The sequence below is a fragment of the Triturus cristatus genome, chromosome 9 (assembly GCF_964204655.1).
Source record: "Triturus cristatus chromosome 9, aTriCri1.1, whole genome shotgun sequence".
In the NCBI taxonomy this organism is placed as follows: Eukaryota; Metazoa; Chordata; class Amphibia; order Caudata; family Salamandridae; genus Triturus; species Triturus cristatus.
This window is the reverse complement of record NC_140592.1, coordinates 298,287,214-298,312,847: the sequence shown is the minus strand read 5'-3', so window position 1 is coordinate 298,312,847 and position 25,634 is coordinate 298,287,214.

Below are 25,634 nucleotides of genomic sequence, written 5' to 3'. Positions count from 1 at the left end.
CGTTTTCTTTTAAGATAAACGGGCTGCATTAAAAAAGAAAAATATTTCTTTATTTAAAAGCAATCACAGACATGGTGGTCTACTGACCCAAGCAAGCTACCACTCCTGTGATTTTAACGATTCCCAATGGTTCACAAACCGAGACCTACCTCATTAATATTCATGAGGTAGATCTATTTGTGACCCACTGGGAATCACAAATTAAACTCATGCATTTGAAATAGAAATGTCCTAATTACAACTCGCCCGAAATTGCAATTAGGAACTCGCTATTTCAGAGTTTTGAGCATGTGGCCCCTAGTTACTAAATTCTGCTTGCTGTACATTTGTTGTTCCTACGAATCAAGATAAAGATACCAACTTAATTTTTAGCCTCAATTTCAAATTCTTAACATTTGCAGATCATTTTACAATTTTCAGTTTTCAAATTACCATTTTGAATATATTCTTTATTAATCTGCTAATGTTCTTTAATCTACTGAACAGTTGCTGGCCCACTGAGTAGCCGTTGAGGGCCCCTACGGGGTCCATGGTCTCCAGTCTAAGAACACTGGTTCATAAGATTTATAATTGAGTGGGGGATCTGTTACCTGCTGGGAGTTGGGTATAGTGCACCCAACAGTTCCTGACCACCTTCAGCTGTCCTAATTCCTGTTCTTGCCCACCGAGATGTGAGGAAGATGTGCCAACAGCAGGCAACCTTTGTACCTTACTGGTCTCCTCATCAGGTTGAAGTACATCAGGCAGAGTTCAGAGCCTCCCGAGTCAATAGACTAGTTGGAAAGCTAGGCATTGTTCCTCATTCAACCTAGGACAGTTTGAAAGGGTGCTTAGTAGGTTTACTTCCACACTAGGAATGCAAAAAGGCATTTTGAGACCTCTGGTTGAGTTCCATTTTCTTTCCATGGAGGAAGGGACTCTGTTGCCTGTAAGAATGGCTTCCTGTCTGACTAGCACTTTCAATTGAGTCCCTGGTTTGAGAGTGGAGACGGTCTGGATAGGCCTCAACATGCAAATGTGAAATTAGAAGTGGTACATGGGGGGTAACCATCATGATAACATGAAGCAATGCTACCTAGGCTATAGGTAGTTCTTGAGGTAAGGTTGACACGTATTTGAGGGTGGGAGAGTACTTGGTGCTTTGCTGGCAGGGGCTGTTCACTTTTCAAGTAATACGCTCACTGGGAGAGGCTACGTGGTAACACTTATGCTTCACCCATGGAACACCTCCCTGTCGCAGATTAACGCAAGGCAGCGATTTGCACTGCGTTGCATTACTCTAAATTTATCAAGCCATGAAGGGCCACCAAAGGTGGCCTTGTGTGGCTTTCTAAAATTCACTTGGGTTTTGCATCGCTGTGGCACCCCCCTTGCATGGTACAAGGGTGGTGCAAAACCTTGATAAATATGCCCCTTGGTTTGGATCGTGTATCTGCACAAAATGTTGTCTATACCTTTGTGTACAGGCCAGGATTGTGCCTTACGCTGCTTCTTCAGGTGCTGTACCAAAGTTCGAATATATCTACTCACTACAACCATGGCACAGTCAAATACATTCGTTCACGTATGGTTTCGGACCCTTACACAAGCTTCCCTGGAAGCACATGGTCAAACCTTACATCAGGCCAAAGTCAAATCACTTTCACCTCAGTAGACCACCTACTCCAGTTTGGGAGTCCTGGGGGAAGCCCCTACTTGCCAACCATTCCCCATATAGCAACAAAACCTCATTATGGCTGTATTCAACAGCTAGTGACCTAAATTGAGCAGGAAGGCCCCCTAGGAAGTCTAGGCCCAGACCTTAGGTCCCAAGTCTTGTCCATCTGTCTACCTTAAGAATAACAAAACAGTATGACTATGTGGGAGAACTTTCTAGAGCTCTGCACAGGGCTGCTGTCTGATTTTGAGAGCAGAAAGTGACCCACCGGTATCTCATAGTCGTCTCCCAAGACCAGAAATGCCCTTCCTGATATAAATTCTCAGTCAGCCATACCTCCGCCTCTCTCCGGATGCGTATAGCACTCGGGTCAAATAGATCTTCTACCATTGGCAGCTGCCAAATGAGCAACTGGAGTGCATGGTGGGTGTATCCCCTTGCCATGGTGTGTGTACCCCTTGCCAAAAAAATTGTGCCAACACTTGCATGCCACGAACATTATTCTGGATTGCTAGGGCAGGTATTATGCCACAGCCACGTCAGGAAAAGCTTACCCTGCAGGGTGCATCAAGCCTCCTCCCTCTTAGCACTCGGAGCCACTCCCAGCCATCGCATCGGCTATTTAAATTGAGCCACGGCATATTAAGGTTCATAATTGAGAGCCCCTGGCCTGGTCTACTAAACAGCGCTGCATTGTCAGCAGCACAGCCCTCTTCCTGCCCTCCCGCAGGCCAAATCTCACAGCAGCCATTTAAGGCCCCTAAAGAAACTACCCGGTACATGCAGAGGTAGAGCAGACAACAGACACAACAAGCAGGTCAAAATCTGCATCTTTGCAATTGCCACCCTGGACCTTCGGAGACAAGTGCAAGGAAAGCCAGAAGGAGATGAAACTGTGAGCAGAGGAAAGCGCCCGGTCCAGGTTTCCGCTCACCAAATCCGTGTCAGAGTGATAGCTGCTCACCCACAAATGCTTAAGGGTGTCACAGTGTCACTCCAGCCCTGTAGACATCATGGTCTCCCTTCTGTGCTCCACCACCGATCGGAGCAGGAAGAAACCGGATTTGGCCCAGTTGAAGCGCAGGCCCAACAGGTCCCCAAACCTGTCCAGCATTGACATGAGCAGCTTTAAGGATATGCCGGCATCCCACAAGTAGATCAGAGCACTGTCTGCATACAGCTACACTGTGTGCCATTCCTCGAATGCGTGCACGCAGCAGGCCTTGGCCATAGTGCGGCGCCAGGCAGACAGGGGCTCCATGGCGATCGCAAAAATACGTGGTGACAGCAGACAACCTGGTCTACTGCCTCAATGTATTTCTATGTTGTCAGATATGATCTTGCCAGTTTTAACTTGCGCCATCGGATCACAGTATAAGGTCTTCACCCACCGGAAGCCTGAGCCCACCTCCAAGCACTACAGCACCGCAAACAGATACCACCAACCGAGGATGTCAAAAGCCTTTCCTATAATTAATGACACCGCTAGGCAGTTCTCAGGGTCTCCATCATAGAACCCCATTAAGCTCAACAGTCGACGGATATTCATAAAGGTGTTGTGTTCTTCTCTAAACCCATTCTGGTCCGGGTGGACCAGTATGACAACATCTGGTAGCAGCCTGTTTGCCAGGAGCTTCCCCAGTATCTTATAATCGAGGTTCAACAGCAAGAGTGGCTGGGTTAATCGAATATCCTGCGGTTCTCTCCTAGGCTTGGAGAGTACCACAATCAAAGCCTCCTTGAGGGAGAGCACTCCCACCTCTACTGCTTCCTCATACAATTTCAGCAGGTGTGGGGTGAGAAGCGTACTGATAGACACATAGTACTCTACCGGGAAGCCATCCTTCACAGTGTTTTGTTGCATGACATCTGAGAGATAGCTTCACTCATCTCACCCACCTGTAAGTGCTCTTCCAGCTCCACGTGCTGGAGCGGGTCAAGACAGGAAAGGGAGAGTTCCCTCAAGAAGTCCTGTATTTGATCCACTGTGGCAGTGTCCTGTGCCACATAAAGGGTGCTGTAGTGTGATCTGAAGGCAGTGCTTATGTCAGCCTGGGAGCAACTCAGTCCCCCCCCCCACTTTGTGAATAGTCCCTATTGGGGAACGGGGTGCCTCCCCCTGCAGCAGCAATTCCAGTACTCTGCCCACCAGTCACCTTCTCTATGCAAGCGTGCGGTGTATTCCTTATAGTCGAGTTTTAAGAGCCGGGCCTCCAGTTCCCTGTGCTTCTGCCTAAGCTCCCTAAGTGACAGCACCCTGTCACTTTACGTCGGGGTCTGATCCTCAAGGACATGCAGCTCCATCTCTGAAGCCAACAGTTCCCCATGCAAAGACCCCTCACCACCCACATTGTAGCAATGCATTGGCCCCGCAAGACCACTTTATGTGCCTTCCAGTCCAACATGTGCAATGCAGTGGAACCTCTGTTGTGCTCAAACTATTGTGCAAGACCTGAAACTCTTGCGTGTCTGTACAGGGGAGGCTGAAAAGCCTCCATCTGCAACTGCCATGTAGGGATCACAGCTAGCTCCCAACCCCAGTGCATCTTCAACAGCAACGAGCAGGGGTCGGAGGCTGTGCACGTCAGATAGTCATTGGACACCGTGTGCCAACACACCATTGCTGCAAAAGAAGAGTTCCAGTCATGTGAGCACATCATGCACCGAGAAGTAAACCAAGTAGTCCCTGGCATCCAGGTGTAGTAGCTGCCACACATCATGTAGCTGCATGTCATCCATCCACCGCTGAAAGCAACACATCACTTGGTGGTGCGACTCCCCACCCATGGGAGGAGCAGATCGGTCCTGTGCCACATCCATAACACAGTTATAATCCTCCACTCATGCACACGATGCCTGGGGGTTCAGCAGGAGAGCTGTTGCTAGCCAGGCTAGAAAATCAGAATGATTTACATTGGGGTGTAGAGTGCCATCAGCAAAAAGAGGTTCCATCCAACAGCCCTTCCAGCACCACATACCGGCTCTCCTTATCTATTTTATGGGACTGCACCATGGAAGGGACTTCAGAAGCTATCCAGAAAAGCACCCCTCAGGAAAAGGCAGAGTAAGCTGTACCATATATATTTCCCCTCCAGTGTGCCTGCACCTTCCCGAACTCCCCAGCCACCAAGTGTGTTACCTGAAAAACCCAATGGCGTGTGAGGTAAAAGTGCACCACCAGCCTTCTCCTGGGTGTGGCCATGCCTCTGAAATTCCTGGTCACAAGGCGTTAAGATGGGGCCATTACATAATCAGCATTTCCCATCTGTGTTGATATGCGTGTGCCCGCCCAGGCACCCGCAATCCTCCCCACCCAGTATCCTCATGTGCCCCTCAAAACTGAATGTGCACCTCCCTCCATCTGGTGAACTCCAACTTGTCAACATTTCCCAATAGAAAACCCACAATCCCTGCCCCAAGACTAGTTGCCTACAGCATAATCTGCCTGCAAAAAGAGACAGTAAGAAAACAGGAACACATCCAATAACATTTTGAACATGTCCAAATCGGAAAAAAGGAGAACGCGGCTGTGGCCCTATCACACTACATTCTGCCCAACCCCATCCTCAAAAATGTTTCTCTGACACCCAGCCCCATCGCCAGACCTCCAGCACAGCAACAAGGGGCGCTCCCCATATTACTCCAGTCACCTATAGAGTCACGTAACCAATGCTCATTGGACAATGTCATCATCCAATCAGGGAGTGAGGGTCAGCCCTCAGTACCCACTCCGTAGATACCCTGGAGGTATTGGTGCCAGATTCGACGTCCAAGGCCCGCCCAGATGACAGGGCAGCACAGGAATTCAAGCTGTGCAACAGGACATTCGCCACTACCTATGTCATCTTGTGTCTCGCCTGCTTGCTAGTGGGGCAATGCCTACGCCGATTGTGGCACACCCTTGGCCTCTGCATGCCCTAGCCGCCGCAAGGCAGAGCACCCTCAACCAACTCCGAGCCCCCTCTCTCAAAGATCCACCCCCTCGCCTTCTCAGGAGTCTGAAAAAAATGGGCCATGTCCCCCGCCACCACTCGCAACTAGGCAGGGAAGAGCAGAGCGTACTTAAGGTCCATCTGGTGCAGTTGCTCTTTTTCCCCCATATATGAGTTGGTTATGTGATCACTGCCACTCCCTTGCAGTGCCATGGACCCTTGAAGTGGAAGGCCTGCCAAATTAAGTCCCTATAGTTCAGTAGATAGAACTGTAGTCATCAAACACTTTTCAAGAAACAGATCCATGTTGGGCACCTTGGCTCTGTCCAGCATACCTCAAAAAAGTAAACATAATTACAGCTGAACCTACCCCCTGCCTCTTCTGCTCATAGCTGCAGGCGTTTAACATTGGGCTTCAGTAGTTGCACCTCAGATTGGACCTCTTTCAATGAGGAGTGCATGGCAGTGAGCAGAGACTCCATACCATCCACCCAGGAGGACAACTTCTCCTGGTCCACTCACAGTAGGGACACTTCCAGCACTACTGTGTCTATTTTCACCTCGAAGGTGGTCTTAGTCTCCTGGATAGCCTGCAAAAACCTTGACAAATTGCTCCAATCGATGCCCCAGAGTAACCTTCCACAAGCTCATTATATCTGCATATTGGGCTGCTGCAGCAAAGGCTCCCAGCCCATCCACTGGGGGCAAAAGCAGCAGCCTGCTTCCCTTGGACTTCACTATCCTGGGGTGGTAAAACAGGACAAGCCCCCTGCTCCACATAACAAGGCCCGTCTACCCAGTCGAGAGCACCTTACAGAGCATCTTCTCAGGCAATAACACGGGCTCTAGCGCGGGCTCAGTCCAGGTGTGCCCAATCACCCCCGGCAGCTTCAGGACCAGCGAACCGGGGATTGCGAAGGCCCGATGTCCCAAAAATAAGGCATTCTTGGGGGGGGCACCCAGGTGGACCTACACACGAAAAGAGGGAGCAGACAGAGCTAACCACAGAGCAGAGACCAAGCTTCAGTGTGGGCAAGGACTGACCCCTCAAGGCCACATCACCCAATGACCTCACCTCTGACTCCAGGCCCTCTCTCGCTTTCCAGTGCACCTCAGTGGCAAAGGGCGCAGTCCATCTGCACCCAGGAGCCTACAACCTGTATCCGCATTGGGAATCAGGACTTTGGCTTCCAAACTTCATCTCCAGCATCAGCTGGGCCCACCTCTCGCTGTGACTCACCCCCCCCAGATGGCATATGTCCACGCCCAACTCTGATCCTGGGACTCTGCAGCAGGGACCCCCCAGTTGCCTCAAATCCAGGGTGAGCCAACTACCGGGCAGGGCTGGCCTCTCTCCACCTCATTGCAGCCACTTTTCCTCTACCCTGCATTACCATTTCAGACACCTCGATCAAAGACAGACACTGTTTTGAGGTGGGGGGTGACCCCTGCCACTACCACTTCAGCTCCCCAGACTTCTCGGCCTAAAGTCCAGGCCGAGTGCGGCTTTCAGGGCAAGACCGCACCTAGCGACACAGTTCCCTTTATAGGCCTCGGTGCACGTCATCACCTCACAGCTCTGCAGCCACCTAATCACTGGGCCGGTGTCCCCAGGACAACCTGGGTGGGAGCCCCAGTCCACGGTATAGGGCCCCCGGGCACCAGTGATGGGATTCTGCAGGATTCAAAGAGGCCCGGTGCAGAGTTCAGTAAAACATGTTTGCACCGGTCGCCATCTTGGCCACACCCCCATGCAAGGTGTTGTAAACCGAAAAAGACTGTCTGAATGCATCAAACAATCTATGGGTCTACTTGGCAGGCACTGTGTTTTTTATACCTCTTATTCCTTGTTTTATGTTGCCATGCTCTGGAGCAGCCTTTAGGTGGTATGTTGGCAATATAGAAAAGGCTAAACAAACAAACAAGCACATACAAGCTGAAGAATTACAGAATTACAGTTTTAATTTTTTAACGGCCTTAGCATTAGCAGTGAAAGTGTGAGAGTGAGAGAGAGAGAGAGAGAGAGAGAGAGAGAGAGAAGGAGAGACAGTTTGGAGAGAGAGGCTGGCACTTTGTGCAGAGTCAGAGAGCTGCAGAGGACAGGGGACTTCTAAGAAGATTTAGAGCAGTTGACAACTTAGGCAGCCAGGAATTAAGAAATACAAAGCCTAATAAAAAAAGAATATCCCCGCATGTAACAGAAACACAAAATGTCCTCGGAAAAAGGGTTTGTAAGAGTCAGAAGCAAATGAATCCCAGATGGAGGGACACAATAAAGATTCACAAACGCAGCCATGGTTGCAGCTAGGGTCAGAAAGCTGTATGCATCCAGGACTTCTGGAATACTGCCAGACTACAAGAAGCCATGATACAGGGACATGTGTACAAACATCCAACAAGCATTGGAAAAGCCAATAGGTCTTGCCTATGCAAGTGCTTTTGGCTTTACCATGTTTTATATCCATGTTGTACACCAGGTTGGCTGCTGTTCAGCATGGCTAAAAGTGTGTGGTATAGAGGGGAGTGGCACAGAATGTTTGTGGCATAGAGGAGAGTGGCGTAGAGTGGAGTGCCCTAGAGTAGGGTGGCAAAGAGTGGAGCAGAGAGGCGAAGAGTGGAGTAGAGTGGCAAAGAGTGGACTAGAGTTTTGTGGAGTGAAGTGTTGTGGAATGTCATGGACTGGAGTGTCGAGGAGTGTTGTGTAGTGGAGTGTCATTGTGTAAAGTGAGAGGGCTTAGAGTAGAGGCACATAGAGGGGAAGAGCGAGGAGTGCAGGGGTGTAGAGTGGGGTAAAGTTGCGTTGAGTAGAGTGTTGTAGAGTGGAGTGTCGTAGCATGGTGTAGAATAGAGTATCATGGAGTGGCGTAGAGTAGAGTCATTGAGTGGAGTGGCATAGAGTGGTGTAGATTGGAGTGGCGTAAAGTAGACTAGGGTCGTAGAGTGGAATGTTTAGAGTGGAGTAGAGTGGCCTAGAATTAGGTGGTGCAGGGTGGAGTGGCGTATAATAGCAGTCTATGAGAGTGTCATAGACTGAAGAGTTCTAGAGTGGAGTAGAGTGGAGTATCATGGAGTGTCATAGAGTAGAGTAGAGTAGTAGAGAGTATCTTAGAGTGCAGTAAAGTAGAGTGTCATAGAGTGGAGTGGAGTACCATGGAATGGCGTAGAGTGGAGTGAAGTGGCAAGGAATATCATTGAGTGTCCTAGAGTGGAGTGTCATAGAATGGAGTGTCATAGAGTGGCATAATGTGCAGTGTCGTAGAGTGGAGTAGAGTGGCCTAGAGTGAATTAGCATGGAGTGGAGTGGAGGGTCATACAGTGGAGTGGTGTTAGAGTGGAGTGGCTTAGAGAGGAATGGCTTAGAGTGGAGGGTCATAGAGTGGAGGGGCATAGAGTGTTGGAGAGTGAAGTGTAGAGTGGAGTGGAGTGGTGTAAAGTGGAGTGGTGTAGTGTGGTGTATGCATGGTGTGGTAGCACACTTCAATTATAGAGAACACATTTTCGATTGAAATGACCATTATATTTGCACATACAGTTTTACTGCTAAAGCTATACAGAGCACAAACAATAATGTGTAAAAATGGCATCACATAGTGTACTGATTTGTTTTGATCATATTAAAATATTTGTTTCCACCCCACTTCTGAATTACAAAAGAATTGCTTTGTTTGTGCTTTCCTAATTCTAATATATTTGCACAATTCATTTCAGACATTTAAATTTTGTTGTGTGCTAGAAAAAAACATTTTAATTTTCAGTACTCCACAAGATTGTCACATAAATCCTCTCACTTTGAAATCAGAGAAAGAAAAGTAAACACCAAGCACCCTCGAAAGACAAAGCCAAACATTTGACTTCTATCTTTGAACACTGCAAATGTGACAAGATAAGAAAAAAATGTAAATGGCTATTTACAGAAAGCAAGGATCAGTGAAATACAAGGAACTATGGAAACAAGCGTTACTCGACGGGAGGGATGAAGACATGCAGCACCATCTAAAACAAATTAAGCCATCAAATAGAAAGCCAAAAAATTTGATTTACAAACCTCAAAGTCAATGGTAACCAATGGGCAGAATGTATTCGCAGGAAAGCTTCAGAATATCGACACAAGAAGTATTTTTGCAACCAGACAGCTGCACTGTCTGGGAGGCTTCGACCTAAAAAGACGTTCAAAACAAAGTCATTGTTCAGGCACGGTCAGGGGTTAAGAAACTGGGCATGTATGACATTTTAATGAAGCCAGTGAAATTTATGAAAATTCCTGAAATTTGTGTTATGTGAAATTTTCAAAATGTTGTCTTACATGATATCACATCACTTTTTTACCAAAGACCATGTGGAAAAAATTATTGGGAGATACCAGCAGGAGCCTGCTTCACAAAGAAAATGTCTTGCCATGAGTTATTTTCTACTAGAAACTGTCTCCTTTCAGTATCTCGTAAGACTGCTTTTTTAATGAAGGTGTGTGTACCATATTTTGCAACAAAAACAACATTTTGTGAAATGTTCCTCGAAATTCATCAAATTTTGAGAGGAGAAAAAAGCATGTTGTTGCTCACCTCTAAAACCCAAGGGAATATTCAGTCGGTGGGTAAGGGTTCAAAACAACATGTTCATAGGCAGCAGCTTCATGCACGTTGAAACATGGGAATGCAGAGTTTCTGTTTCTGGACACTGTCAGTCCACCATGCTCCAGGTGAGGCTGATTTACCACCAGAATTCCGGGTGCAGGGAATTCAGTTCCACCCACACAAGGCCTTGGAGGATGCAGCAGTAGCAAGAGTTGAATAATCCTTAGGATTGAATTTCAGAATAAACAAGCATTAACACCCATGATGGGTTCTGGAGGATGTATGACGTTACAACGCATACATTTACATCGCGGTACATTACATCGCGGTTTTTACAACGCAAGTCGTTACAACGACTTGCGTTGGAGGGCGCTGGACTTAGGAGTAGTATAATTTACTATTCCAACTCCAGTCTACGTACAGTAGGGAAGGTGTTGGATAGTAAATTATACTATTCCTTGTCCTAGAGCGCCATCTAGCGCAAGTCGTTGTAACGACTTGCGTTGTAAAAACCGCGATGTAATGGCATCGCGTTGTAAAAGTTGCGTCGTAAAGGTTGTTTACCGTTCTGGAAAATAGTTCTTCAGTCTTAACTCCAAAGGCAACTGTGGAGCAATGTCCAAGTGTCAGTGGAGCTGCACTTGTGTGTGGTGTGCTTGGGCACACAGCTGTAAAAAGAGCTGTCTGTGGTGCTGGATAAGAGCTGTGCTTGAATGCCTGATATGGAGCAGTCCTTCTGAGGAGAGCTGGTACAGGTGTGTGCTGGGGAACAGCATTGCCACAGATGTGTAATATAGCTCAGCACTGCTGCCCGGACGTCAGTATAGGCCTGAGCACTCCAAGGGGCTCAGTGAGCAGAAGCGGTGTGCACTGGGGATCAATGTTGTTCAGACGTGCAGTGACACAACATTCACACAGTTATATACTGTTGCATATGCCACAGGTGTAGGAACTGTACTAGGGTGTAGTTATGGCCTAAGTGGTGCTTAGTGGTTGCATAGTGGCTGGGCCTGGGATAGGTGCTGACATAGGCAATGGGACCCAGGAAAGATACATGTGTGTAGTGTGGAGCAGTGAAGATACAGGTACATGCTCCAACTTCCCATTCTATTTTGTACAAATGAATGGCAACCCTATATTCCTGGGAACCAGGGTGAGTCAATAATATAAATAGCAAAGATTTCCTCGGAGGAAGTATTAAGCATAAAGTTACTCTGCTAAGTAATTTTTCGCCAACCATTAGATTGAATTTATACAGTTAAATTGGGATTCTATGGGGTATTTCCCACAACGGTGGCCTGTGATTCATTTGTTCATGTTGTTTTCACACATTTAGCACTTTGGGGCTATGTCTAGCGACTCCTTCCCTGTAAGGGTAGATCCCTGTGGGATTATTATACTGCACTAGGTTTTTTCTAGTAATCATACTTTCTGCTGGTCTGAGTTTTATTTCAGCCAGTCTGTTTCTATCCTGGGTAGGTTTCATGAATATCTGTTGATTCATGGGGGAATTAACCAGAGGCGATAGTTAATCCATTTCTCACTGTTCACCTGGAGTGCTTTGCCACTCTTCAGATACAATCATATACTGTCATGACTTGTTGCAGGACTGACTTTAAACCAAATTGTCTACAGTGTTTCATTGTCTAATGTTTGTAGAATAATATTGGGAATTTGTTTTTATACATCTCAAACATAATTTAACAAGTGATGTGCTAATTAGTTTGGCTCCATTTTCTTCTTTCTTTCAGGTTGCTAACACGTTTTTGTCCTGATGATGACACTTTTCAAGTTAATCTCTTTAGGGTTGAAACATCGACAACCAGATTATTGGACTGATATCAATTACATGTATTTACACACTGTACGCTTAGCATGAATTGTGCTGTGGAAGTTTGCATTTATATCAGCCCCTAGCTTTGTATATCTACTTTGCATATTGCACTGTGCACATCTGTTTCACCGCTGTCAAAATTCACTTGCACTGTGCCGTTATGATGGAACACCTAAATCTTTTGAAAAATGAGTTTCTTGCATAATAAGAAGTGCTCATACAGTGAATGAAACAGTATAAGTACAATATAATAGACATATAATAAATGGCAACAATGATTTATTCAAGGGAGTTTAGGCCTACTACTTCCTCCGAGGGAACCATTGTTGTTTATATCAACTTCCTATTGGTCCAGTTGTGAAAGCCTTCGGTATTCACATCCAATCTACATTCCTGTCGCTGCTGCGCTTTATTATAAACACGCGGCGATAGAAAATTATCGCCCCTTTTGCGGCCGTTTTCGGCCGAAAAGCGGCGATAATTTTATCGCCTAATTAGCAAGCTCACGCTAACGTGTGAAACTTTGCGTTAGTGCAGGAATTCCTGACGCCCAGCTTTGCATCTCTAATGAGATGCAAAGTGGGCGTTCTTGACCAGACATGATAGGAGAAATGTCGCTAAGCGACATCCTATCATTAAGCCCCACGCCAAGAAGCATAGCGGCAAGAAAAGTAGCGATAACCACTGCTATCGCTACTTTCCTTATGCCTGCTTCAGGACTGATTTAGCCATGATATCCTATGGAAGGTGGATATCATGGCTAAGTTTGTGAGGCCCTATCAAGAAGCTAACGCCACATTTTGTGAGATTATCGCTGGGTTTCCAGCGATAAATAATCTCACGTTAGGCAGTTAGCACTAGGATTTTTATCGCTTTTGAGATAAGCATTGCTAATAGCACGCTATCTCAGCTATAAAAATCCTCGCTAGCCGGAGATAATTATCCTAGCGCTAAGTGCGCTTAGCGATAATTATCGCCAGTTGTTGCTGATATGCCCCCAAGTTCTGGAAATTACCCTCTTAGGGGCATATTACCAAGCACGGCGTTAAAATTATTGCCGCTTTAGCGGCGGAAAACTGCCGCTAAAGCGGCGATAATGTTAACGCCGTTTCTTGATAATATGCCCCATTGTCAACAAGCAGTAAAACTAGTCTAACTACTCCTTGGAATCCGGAGCAGAATGGTAACCTTGTGAAGTGCTTCGACGCCTCTTCTTTATACATGCAATTACAATTCAGTACAATTGTAGCAGCCATCAGCCTACCATGAAATCATCCCCCTTCCTTCCCAATGCCCCGGCCCAGCTCCTAGCCAATCTCTGCCGCTGCCGGGTCACATTGCCTCATGGGTCTTCGCTCGTGCTTTGAGAGTGAAGAAGCAGTCCCTCCAGCAGAGTGAGTTTCCATTACCTCCTGCTTGGAATCGAGGCCTTTGTATGTTTTCTTTACTCTGAAATCAAGAAAGAACCAGCAATAAACGCTATTCTCTGCATGCATTACATACGCCCTCCATACAGTTCTCCCCTCTTACTGTAGCTATTTATTCCCTCCCACTCCTTTCCTCCTCTTTCTTTCATATGTATCGCCTCTCTCACTCCCCCGCCTTCCATCCCTCCCACCCTCCCACTTCTTTCTATTACATCCTCTCCCCTGCCTCTCCATTCATCCCTCCCACTCTGTTGTTCCCTTCTCATCGCCTCATTCTCCCCCCTCCCGCTTCCCATCTCCATACATTTCTCCCACCCTCACATCTTTTCTCTTTCATTGGCTCTCTCTTACCTCCGTCTCAAACGTTTCCTTTCACTGTGTCTGTCTCATATGCTTTCCTCTTATTCTGCTCCCCTCTTTTTCATTTTTTACTTAATCACTTTTGTGCTTTTTTATTTAATTAAATGCATTTTCTTGTTTTTGCCCTTCTGCTTTCCTCTGCCTACCCTCTTTCTATCCTTCCTTCCTTCTTTCATTCATTTTTCTTTCTTCCTCTACTCTCGCGTCCGCCCTTTCGTGTTCTCTCTTCCACGTTTTCACTTCTTCGTGGTCGCCTTCCTTTCTGCCTTCTCTCATCCTTTCGTACGTCATTCCTCCTTTTCTTTCTCCTGTCGCCTCTTACTATTCCTCTTCCCCCTCCTCCTTCTCTTCATCTCGCCCTCCAATCACCCATTCTCTCCTTCACATCTTCCTCTTTAAGCATGTTTATCCCCGTATTTCTTTTCCTGCCCTTCTCTTGTTTCCTTCATTCCTCTACCCTGCTCTTCTGTTTTTCTGTCACCCATTCCTTCCTTTCATGTGACCTTTGTCACGCCCTTTCATCTTAATTGCGTGTATCGCTTGTCTCTTTTTTCTCTTCCCTTCCTTCCATCTGCCTTATCTTCCTCTTTACTCATGGTCAGTGACTGGCTACCACCCTCCCCCTGTAACCGCACCACCCCCGGACACAGCACATAGACGTGGTATCTTTGGAAGGCGGGAGGTCGCGAGACCCCCCGGCCGTATTTATTAAGTACAAAACAATACATTTTTTAATTTGCATGATAAACAGTTATACAAAAAATCAGCAGGACATTAGATACATCATTGTCAACAGGTGTGAGTGACTATCCTTAACAAAGACTCTAATACAGATTGTTTCCTAACCGAGTCTAACATCCTCCTCTGCATTTTTGTATACTAACATTTCTGGGCCATATGGCAAGGTCGCTAACCGGTGTCAGGTCCTACTAGCTGCGCCTCCCCTACAAGGTGTGCGCATGCGCAGCCGGGCCCGGTAATTACCCGGTCCATGCCGTGAACTTCATTTACCCACTAAAGGAGGGCCCTTACTCTGCGCCATCCGGTGACGTCATGAGTATGCGCGCGCGGGGTGGCTACCAGCCTAAGGAAAGCGTGACTCCCCAACCCGCGCCCCTTTGAAGCACCAGTTACCTTGCCCCTGAAGTTCTAGGAGGGGCACATAGCCCCTCCCCCTGGGCGGGCACCTCCGTAGGATGATGCCCGCCCCCTCAGACCTTCAAATAGTTGCTCACCGGTCATGACCTTACCGCATGCCCCATACCTAATAAATACGACGACCTATGGGAGAAAATTCTAAAGGACAACTACACTGACTAAAATCACACGTCATGTATAACACCGTAAAGCTATAAGGGAAAGAAAGGCCTAAACACGACTGCACCAGTTCCACATAAACAGGATCATTCCTTACCTTGGGAGAAAAAAGGCCTACGAGAAAGCATAGTCAAGAACATAACTGCACATTACAATATTGCTCACTACAATGGGAGAAAAAGTCCTAAAAGAAAACCTCATCAGAAACTGACATTACTTAACATTTTTACCGCGCCCAGTGTCCGCTAGTCGGACTAGCAATGCGTCAACCACGTACTCCAGGGATGGTGGGTGGGGAAAATTATGCGCCCTGAACGCCGGTGTTAAATGGTAGCGGCAGTTTCAGTCGGTATCCTTTCAAGTATTTGCCCGGCGGTAATCGCCTCTCATACCACTCGATAATTTACCAATAAAAGAGGCAGGCGCTGGAGACTGGAAGGCAGGAAACAAGGTTTTATTCCGTCGGAGCAGAACACATCAGATCAGACAGCAAGGTATCGTCACGAGGTGCTCTAGCTGCATCTCTGAGACCTGGTCTCTTATACACTGGTTTATTGCTTTATTATACATAGTACATTCTTGAGATTCCCTTGATGTGCGGGGAAATATCCCCTGAAGCCCCGGCTCAGATCCGATCCCACACATGGTTACAGTAGAGGTTCCCACCCTACCCGCAGTGGGAGATGGCTATCGCGCAGCAGGGAATTCCGCTAATTCCCGGGGGTGTGTGCAACCGGCCGGGTCTCAGGGGGTAGGGGCTTTGATTCTACTGTAATCCCTTTGATGTGGGGTGTTTCCCTTACAGTAGGGGCAATAAACTGCATCCGCAGGGCGAGGTGATGGCCTGGGACCAGTTCAGACAATGGGGCGCAGAGGAAGGGGGTTATCAAAGGAGAGGCATGACCATGTATGGGTTGTCGGTCGGAAGTGGTTCCGTAGCAGGGTCGCGCAGAAGGAGAGGGTTTATGGCCTGTATGAGAGAGCGGGGGTGGCCGGCGCGCGGGGGATGCTCGCAGCGCCGGGGGAAAGCGCTGGCGATCGAGAGTGAGCGGGGAGAGAGAGTGGGGTGCCTAAAATGGCGGCCGTGCATTTGCTATGCGTGGCGCTGGGGAGAGGCAAGATGGCGCAGATAATGTTCAGTTTGCACGCTAAATTTCCACAGTCCTCCCTTTTAACATGTCTCGCCAGCTTGCCTAGTTTGGATCTATCCCCATAATACCCCGTACCTCCACCTCATTCAGAGCTTTCATCCGCTCAGTTTCAAAGTCCAAAGTCTTAGGGCAGATGCAGTTCATAAAAAACGAACATAAAGGTGGCAGACACTGAATCCCCAAGCAACATCCACATAGTATCATGATTGGTATGAGGATAAATGAAAACAGCCTCCATCCCCAACCTTTAATAGCGTCCCAAAACCAACTCCCCAGTGACCATTCTTCTTGTTCTTGATGGACCTCTGTGGACAGTCTGTGGAGGTGTTCAATTGCTTTGTAGACTGAGGGTGAGTTATCCGGTACGTAGGTACAACAGCTGGACCCAATGATGCGGCATGCTCCTCCGCGGTCAGCCAGAACCACATCTAGAACAAGGCGGTTCTGGAGAGCCACCAGGCGGACGGCCTGAAGCTCAGCGGTGTTGTTGGCGAGGGCGCCAGCTGTAATGTTCATTGCTGTTTCGACTGCCTGGGTTAAGTGGCGGATGGCACGGCTGTTTGCCATCGGACCCCAGAGCGGAACAAGACCCTTTACTGCGTCCATGAACTGTGCTCTGGTGGAGTCGGTTTGTACAATGTCTTTGGCACGTTTCTGTCGGTGATGGTTTGCTGGAGCCACATACGTCGGAGGAAGGACAAAGGCGATGTAGCAGGTGCCTCCCCAACCTTTCGGGAGCCAGGTGTAGGCCTTAGTACCACACACGAAGTACATATTCGGGGAGGCAACAAAGGAAGGTGGGTCAACTGAGTCCAATGTTCGGGTGATGAGGCAGGAGCTGTGGCCCACCAGCTGTGCCCCCAGGCCTTCGAGGCATACAGATCCAGTGATGTTGATGACGGACAGGGCCACTGTTAGGGTGGCGGCTGTCCGTTTTCGGAGGTAAGAGAAGGTGGGTCTGGCTGGATTGCTGAACACTTGCATTTCAATTCGTTCTTTGGCGGGGATGTCCATGTGAAAGGAAGTGTTCGATCTCAGAGGGCAGAAGAGGGCGGAGGTTCTACCAGTTTTGTTCAGCCAGAACCCATGGTAGAAGTGTGACATGGTTCTGCCGGAAGTGGCATTGTCCTTGTAGCTCTCCTGCAGGAGGATCAGCCAGGCGAGGCAGGAACCATGGACGGAAAAAGGTGAAGGGATGAAGGGGATTGAGTGCCCAGTGGCATGGGGCAGCAATCCACAGATCCAGCAGTTAGTGGCGTTGGTGGCAAGATTGTGTTGGTGGAGTAACTGCACAAAAGAGTTATTCCAGAACTCCTTACGCCTTTCTCGGAGTTGGGGTGAAAGTGAGATCAGATGGTGTTCTTTCGTGGTGGTAGGTTGAACGGTAGTCAGCAATGTCTTATGAGCGGGTGTGCTCTCCTCCATGATCCAGAAGGTGACCACGAGGAGAAGGCAAAAGAGAAGGGAAATGAAAAGTGCTATTGTCTTAAAGCTGTGCATTCGGTCAGTCTTTGGGTTTTTGAAGTGGATCTTCGGACGTCCGGTTGCTTCCATCATCTTCATGTCGGGCGCTTCCATCACCTTCAAGAGACTCGGTAGCGGGCAGAACCACAGACTTTGTTTTAGTTTCTCTCCTGGTGGCCTTTGAGGTGCCTAGGCTACCGTTCTGAGATTTCCACTTAGCCTGTGGTCTGCTTAGCCGAAGTTCTCTCCTTTCGTCGCAAGTTATACCCTTCTTTGGATGGCACAGTGGGATCGGGATATTCAATCAACTCAAGTGTCTCTGTATCTGGGCAGCGGCTCAGGGATGGTCGGTCTTTGTCCAGAAGTTCCTCTTGGGCGGTGATGTTGTCCGTGGTTGTCAGGGTCGGTGATACCTTCTTGCAGTGGTGTGCATGCAGCCAATTGCGTTTCCCCTCCACTCGAAGAGCTGTTCGGGTGGTGATCAGGACTTGCAGGGGGGCCCGTCCACCGGGGCTCCAAACTCTTGGTGCGCTGGAAGTTACGCACTAAGACGAAGTCACCGGGTTGGATGTCGTGTCCCGGGCCCCTGGAAACATCGGGAATGGCGTGCAGCACCTGCTGATGGATAACAGACAACGTCTTAGTTAGGTTATACAAATAGTCAGACATGAGGACGTCCGGGACGTCGTGGATGGATGATGGTTTTGGTGCAGTCCAAAGGTTCATGGGCCGCCCAAAGACGACCTCGTAGGGGGTTAAGTGGTGTTTGGTGGGGGTGGAACGCATTGATAGCAATGCTAGTGGGAGAGCGTCTGGCCATCTTAGTCCTGTGGTGGCGACTATTTTTGCTATCTTAAGCTTCAATGTGGCATTGTGTCGCTCAACCAGGCCTGCAGATTGGGGATGGAAGACCGCATGGAACTTCTGTTTTACACCCAACCCTTTTAAGATGAGTTGGATAACTTCGGCTACGAAGTGGGGGCCATTGTCGCTCCACAAAATTCGACAAAGGCCGTATCGGGGGAAGAATTCCTTCAGCAGTACTTTTGCAGTAGTCATAGCGGTGTTGTCATGGGTCGGGTAGGCTTCCACCCACTTGCTGAAGGCACACACAACGACAAGCACATACTTTAAACCTTGGCACCTTTCTAGCTGGACATAGTCCATTTGTAGGACTTCAAAGGGGGTGATTGGGGACCCCAAACCCTCCCCGGGGTACAGCAGTTCCTTTCCCAGGGTTGTGTTGGAGGCATACTAGGCATTGTTGGACCAGACGTTTGGCTGAGTCTGGTATTCTGTCGTTGTGCCAGACTTGGGAGATGAGTTCGATCATGGGGGCAGACCCTATGTGTGCGGGGGAGTGTGCCATGGTCAGCATGGGGATCAAGTATGAGTCGGGTAGTAACCATTTGTTCGAGTCTTTAGTTCGCCAACAACCGTCATCGTCCTTCAATCCCACCCGGGCCCATTCAGTTAATTCGTGTGGTGTGCTGGCTAGTTGGATATCCCTAATCGTTTCCCTAGCATCCTTCCATTTCTCAGTTTGTGACCTGGTCACGTACATGCGGGTCGTGGACCTATTCTCGGCTGTGGTTCGGGCAGTAATGTCAGCTAGTGCATTTCCCTGACCTATAATGTCTGTCACCTTCTTGTGTGCCTGGCATTTGATCACAGCTATCCGTGTGGGGAGGAGGACTGCTTCGGTCAGGGCAGAGCTGAGTTTTGGGAACAGGGGTTTCTAGGATGGTTTGAATTCGGTCAGGGGTAAGTTTCCTCCCGTCTTTGGATAGCAGGTGGCCTAGATAAGTTACCTGGGGCTGGCAGAATTGCAATTTCTTTCTGGAGACCTTGTGACCGTTCTCCGCAAGGAAGCGGAGGAGGTGAATGGTGGCTGTGACGGCGAGAGGAGTGGTGTCGGCCGCCAAAAGAATGTCATCAACGTACTGTATCAACACCACTCCATCGGGTAGTTGGACTGCATCCAGTTGCCTCTTGAGGGCTTGGCTGTAAATACTGGGACTCTCAGTGTAGCCTTGGGGTGCCCTGCAGAATCTGTACGAACGGGCTTTTAAAGTGAAGCCGAACAGGTAGCGGCTGTCTGGGTGGATGGGGATGGAAAAGAATGCGTTCTTGAGGTCAATAACAGTAAAGATGGTGGCAGTGGATGGAATCAGGGTGAGGATGGTGGTGATGTCTGAGACTACGGGGTACTGGGGTATGACTACTTTGTTAACCTCTCGCAAGTCAACAATGAAACGGTAGGCTTTCTCATCCCCCTCGCCTTGCTTCTTTACAATGGGTAGGATAGGGCTGTTGCAAACATTACTGACTACTTCTTCCACCACTCCTGCCTCGACCAGGGACTCGATGATTTCCACCAATGCCTTCTCGCCTTCGGGTGATATCCGATACTGTGGAAGCTTCGGGAGCACTGCGTCCGGTCGGACGGTTATGTGTACCGGGTCGATCACCATGCGCCCTACATCTGAGTCGGTTTTAGCCCATAGATGTGAAGGTAATGTGTCGAGTAGGGACATATCAGCATCGGTTATAGAGAGCATACGCCGTGTGTGACAGGGTCTGGACAGATCTGGGTTATCGTGTAGGATGACTCGAACTCCGTCTGGGGAGCATCTGATGGTGGCTCGAAAATGCTTTAGCAAATCAAGTCCCATAATAGCATCGGGGGTGTTGGAGGAGAGCAGAAAGGTCGTGTCAGTGGTGTTATCTTCTAAGTCAAAGGAGATTGGTGTTGATAAGGGGTTAGTGGAGGGCGTTCCGTCAAAGCCTATTGAGGTTACGTGTGAGCCAGACAAGGGTGCCCTAGGAATCAGTCGTTTAGATAACGCACTACGTGTCGCCCCAGTATCTACCAGGAATGGAGATTTTGTGCCCAGGACCTTAGCGGTAACGTAAGGACCTTGCTGGTCAACACGGAGTTCGACTGGATCCCTCCCTTGTCCCTGGCGGTCCTATGCGAAGTCATGGGTGCTTTCGTAGTCGGACTGCTGATACTGGTTTTGTCGGGGGCGATCAAAGGTGTTTGGTCTGCCTGGCCTGTCGTTGATGGTGTTGTTCGTGTGCCCTCGTCCCTGTCCTCTGTTTCTGGGGTCATATGTTGTGTCTCTGGGGTCCCTATTCTTGTTCATTTCCAGAAGGACCGGGCACTGGGATTTCCAGTGTCCGAACCCTCTACAGAACGAGCATTGATTCCCATCCAAGTCTCTCCGTCCGTTGTAGGGTGCAGGTGTATGGTCTCTAGGGGGTAGCTTTCTAGGGGCGGTTGGTTGGTAATTCTCTTTCGGGGGTTCCCTTCCTATGGTCACCCCTTGCAACTGTGCTATCATTACTCTCTCCTTCAGTTCCTTTTTCTTCTTCTCTGATGCCCTATCGTTCTCGTTTTTCTGATTTTCGTAGTATTGGGCCATCTGGAGAATCGCTGCGGGTTTGGAGGCTGCCCAACTACTCTCGCTGGTCTGTAGCTTCTGGGAAACTTCCTGTGACAGACCCTTTACATAATTCTGGACAAAGAGGTGGTGTCCGGTTGCGGTGGTCATGTCTTGGCCACTGTAATCGGAAAACACAGTCTCGAATCGGGAGAAGTATTCAGACACATCTTCCTGGGGTTTCTGACGGCAAGCCGTCACTATCGACCAATCTACCTTTCTTTCTGGGATTAGAGTCTTCAGCTTTTGTACAATCTTGTCTGGGAGCTCTAAGATGGCTTTCGGGGGTTTCTGTCCTGGCTCTCGCTGTTTATCTATGGTATCGAGTTGTACCCAGGTATATCCGAACGGCTCAGCGTGGTCAACTTTCCGGATTTGTTTCCACACATCAGCCGGCAGACATAGCCCAAAGAACAAGTCGATATCTGCTAACGTCATTATCGTTGAGCCTAAGGCTGTACCCAATTCCGTGTAGAAGGCAGTCGGGTTCTTTCTTAAGTCGGGTAGAGTCTTTCTAAAAGTCAAAATATCTTGCCGGTCCCACGGCTGATAGACCCAGTTATATACAACCCTTCCCTTCGCATCTGGGTTGTTGATGTCGTCGTGTGTTCCCTGACCCCGTGGGGGGACCCAGTAGGGGGCAGCTTCTTTAATGGGCATCATGGCATCGGCCCTTCCTCCCTGGGGATTAATTGCTATGGGGGTTTCTGTTTTGGTGGTCTGTCCATGTTCTTTAAGGTGTCGGTAGACCTCGAGTGTACGAGTGAAGAGGTTCGTTACATCGCCCTCTCTTTCTTCCCCAATGTCTACCTTCCTATATAGGGCCGCTAAGCCTTCGGGACCTTTATCGTGGTACCTATCCTCATATGCATTCAGGGCGTGATAACAGAGCCGTACGACGAAGTGTCGTCTGCGGCTGTCGGCATACGAGTTATACACGTCTGTTATATACTCCTCACTTTCTTTTCGTTCCACCAGCGTCCCTACTATCTTGTCAATTCCTGCTCGTTCATCCTTAGTTAGTCGATTCATTCTGGTGGACTCTTTCTTTCCTATCTCATGGTCGACTGGCGTTGTGGTTGACGTTGGGTTCGGCACAAGAGGCTCAGCCGGCGTGGAGGCCGTGAGGGCCGAGGCCCTTGTACTGCTTTCGCTCGTGTTCGGGGGTTGTGGGTGTTGTACTATTGATTGGGAGGGTGCATACGGAGGGGGCATGTAAATGATCGGAGGACCTAACAGTAACTCGTCATTCGTTCGCTGCTTGGAGGACAACTCAGGGTAGAGCAAAGAAGGGGTCCTAACAGCGTACTGGCCTGAGGTTTCGGGTTCCTGTCTTAGTTTAGTTTCCCTTCTCTCTTTTATGTCTTCTTCTAACTTTCTAGCGGCAAGGTGAGCTGCCTTTCGTAATTCCTTTTCTGCTTTTACTTCTTCCCTCTTTTTCCGTTGCGTTGCTTCTTTGCGCCACATGCCGATACTGTCAAGCATAGTAGGCGTCGTCTTATTGCTACGCAGAGCTATTTCTAGCGCTTCTATCTTATGGTCGTCGAAGGATCCCATCAGTGGCCACTGACTTTCGGGGTCCTTCTTGGTATATTTATGCCACAGCTTGCTATAGGCTACGGCGACTAGTCCATATTTAGTGAACATGTCCTTATTAGGGGTGCCTTCCAGTGGAGCCGGATGGTTCACCTCTAATAAGCGGTCCGGGCAGAACCAACTACCAATCAGTGGGGAGAAGATAGGCATGACGGGTTTCAACGGGGACAAAAGTCAGCACTACCTATCTTTTCACTGCTTGCAAAGACTAGACAGAATATCTCTATTCTTCGTTATTTGTAAGCAGAGAATACCTCCAAAGAACCAATATCGAACAACTAGTGTTCGGACAATCAATCAATCAATCAATGGGGAGATAAAGATAGGCACGACGGGTTTCAACGGGGACAAAAGTCTGCGTTACCTACCCTTCACTATTTGCAAAGACTAGACAGAATATTCCTATTCTACGTTATTTGCAAACAGAGAATATCTCAAAAAGCACTATTCTTCAAAACAATCAATGTTCGGACAATCAATCAATGGGGAGATAAAGATAGGCACGACGGGTTTCAACTGGCACAAAAGTCTGCGTTACCTACCCTTCACTATCTGCAAAGGGAGAGAGAGAGAGTATTTCTACTCCTCCCCGTTTGTAGACAGCGAATATCTCAAAGAGAACAATCAATGAGCACAATCAATGAGCAATACTAGTATTTCCAGAGCATTAAACAATCAATCAATTATTTCTCAATTTGTCGTGTATCACGACCTTACCCGGACCGCGTGGACAGTTTCTCGTCTTCCGCCTCCAGCGCCCGATCGTCCTCTACTCTCCGTATTTGCCGCGGCACTCCTGATGGTTCCCAGTCAGGACCATAGATCACTCGAGAGAGGTCTGCTCGGAACCAGTGAAGTTCGGATGATCGGCTGCCAGACGAGGGTCTATTGGGCAGGAGCTCTCCCGATCGTTGCAGTCGTTCACTCTGTCGTCGGGACCTCTCCCACTGGATCCACGTGTCGCTGATGGGCCCCACGTTTGGGACGCCAATTGTTAAATGGTAGCGGCAGTTTCAGTCGGTATCCTTTCAAGTATTTGCCCGGCGGTAATCGCCTCTCATACCACTCGATAATTTACCAATAAAAGAGGCAGGCGCTGGAGACTGGAAGGCAGGAAACAAGGTTTTATTCCGTCGGAGCAGAACACATCAGATCAGACAGCAAGGTATCGTCACGAGGTGCTCTAGCTGCATCTCTGAGACCTGGTCTCTTATACACTGGTTTATTGCTTTATTATACATAGTACATTCTTGAGATTCCCTTGATGTGCGGGGAAATATCCCCTGAAGCCCCGGCTCAGATCCGATCCCACACATGGTTACAGTAGAGGTTCCCACCCTACCCGCAGTGGGAGATGGCTATCGCGCAGCAGGGAATTCCGCTAATTCCCGGGGGTGTGTGCAACCGGCCGGGTCTCAGGGGGTAGGGGCTTTGATTCTACTGTAATCCCTTTGATGTGGGGTGTTTCCCTTACAGTAGGGGCAATAAACTGCATCCGCAGGGCGAGGTGATGGCCTGGGACCAGTTCAGACAATGGGGCGCAGAGGAAGGGGGTTATCAAAGGAGAGGCATGACCATGTATGGGTTGTCGGTCGGAAGTGGTTCCGTAGCAGGGTCGCGCAGAAGGAGAGGGTTTATGGCCTGTATGAGAGAGCGGGGGTGGCCGGCGCGCGGGGGATGCTCGCAGCGCCGGGGGAAAGCGCTGGCGATCGAGAGTGAGCGGGGAGAGAGAGTGGGGTGCCTAAAATGGCGGCCGTGCATTTGCTATGCGTGGCGCTGGGGAGAGGCAAGATGGCGCAGATAATGTTCAGTTTGCACGCTAAATTTCCACACCGGGGCACGTCCGTTGTGTGGGGGAGCGTCCAGGCAACAAGGGGGTCACCTGGGCGCTCCCCACCTCTTTATCCCACCCCAGTGGCCCGCCCCCCCTCCCCTCCGACCCGGATGTCGATTAACGACATCCGGGTCACGTAAGCAGCCAATCGGTGGTAGGGCGCGCCCCAGTGGACACGCCCCCATCACCGAGAGGTCCGGGGGAGGTCGCCGCACTGCCATGCAGGCGGGGGGGCCAAGAGCCCCCCCTTTCCACATGGTCAGTGACTGGCTACCACCCTCCCCCTGTAACCGCACCACCCCCGGACACAGCACATAGACGTGGTATCTTTGGAAGGCGGGAGGTCGCGAGACCCCCCGGCCGTATTTATTAAGTACAAAACAATACATTTTTAAATTTGCATGATAAACAGTTATACAAAAAATCAGCAGGACATTAGATACATCATTGTCAACAGGTGTGAGTGACTATCCTTAACAAAGACTCTAATACAGATTGTTTCCTAACCGAGTCTAACATCCTCCTCTGCATTTTTGTATACTAACATTTCTGGGCCATATGGCAAGGTCGCTAACCGGTGTCAGGTCCTACTAGCTGCGCCTCCCCTACAAGGTGTGCGCATGCGCAGCCGGGCCCGGTAATTACCCGGTCCACGCCGTGAACTTCATTTACCCACTAAAGGAGGGCCCTTACTCTGCACCATCCGGTGACGTCATGAGTATGCGCGCGTGGGGTGGCTACCAGCCTAAGGAAAGCGTGACTCCCCAACCCGCGCCCCTTTGAAGCACCAGTTACCTTGCCCCTGAAGTTCTAGGAGGGGCAAATAGCCCCTCCCCCTGGGCGGGCACCTCCGTAGGATGATGCCCGCCCCCTCAGACCTTCAAATAGTTGCTCACCGGTCATGACCTTACCGCCACAGGCCAGCATTGTTCACCGACGATCTGGCCTCCCCCTTTACCTAGACCTAAACCAAGAGCGCGCTTATTTTGCAAATCCCTCCAACCAAGCCCAGACATTATTAGACCACAAGACGTTCGCTGCCTCC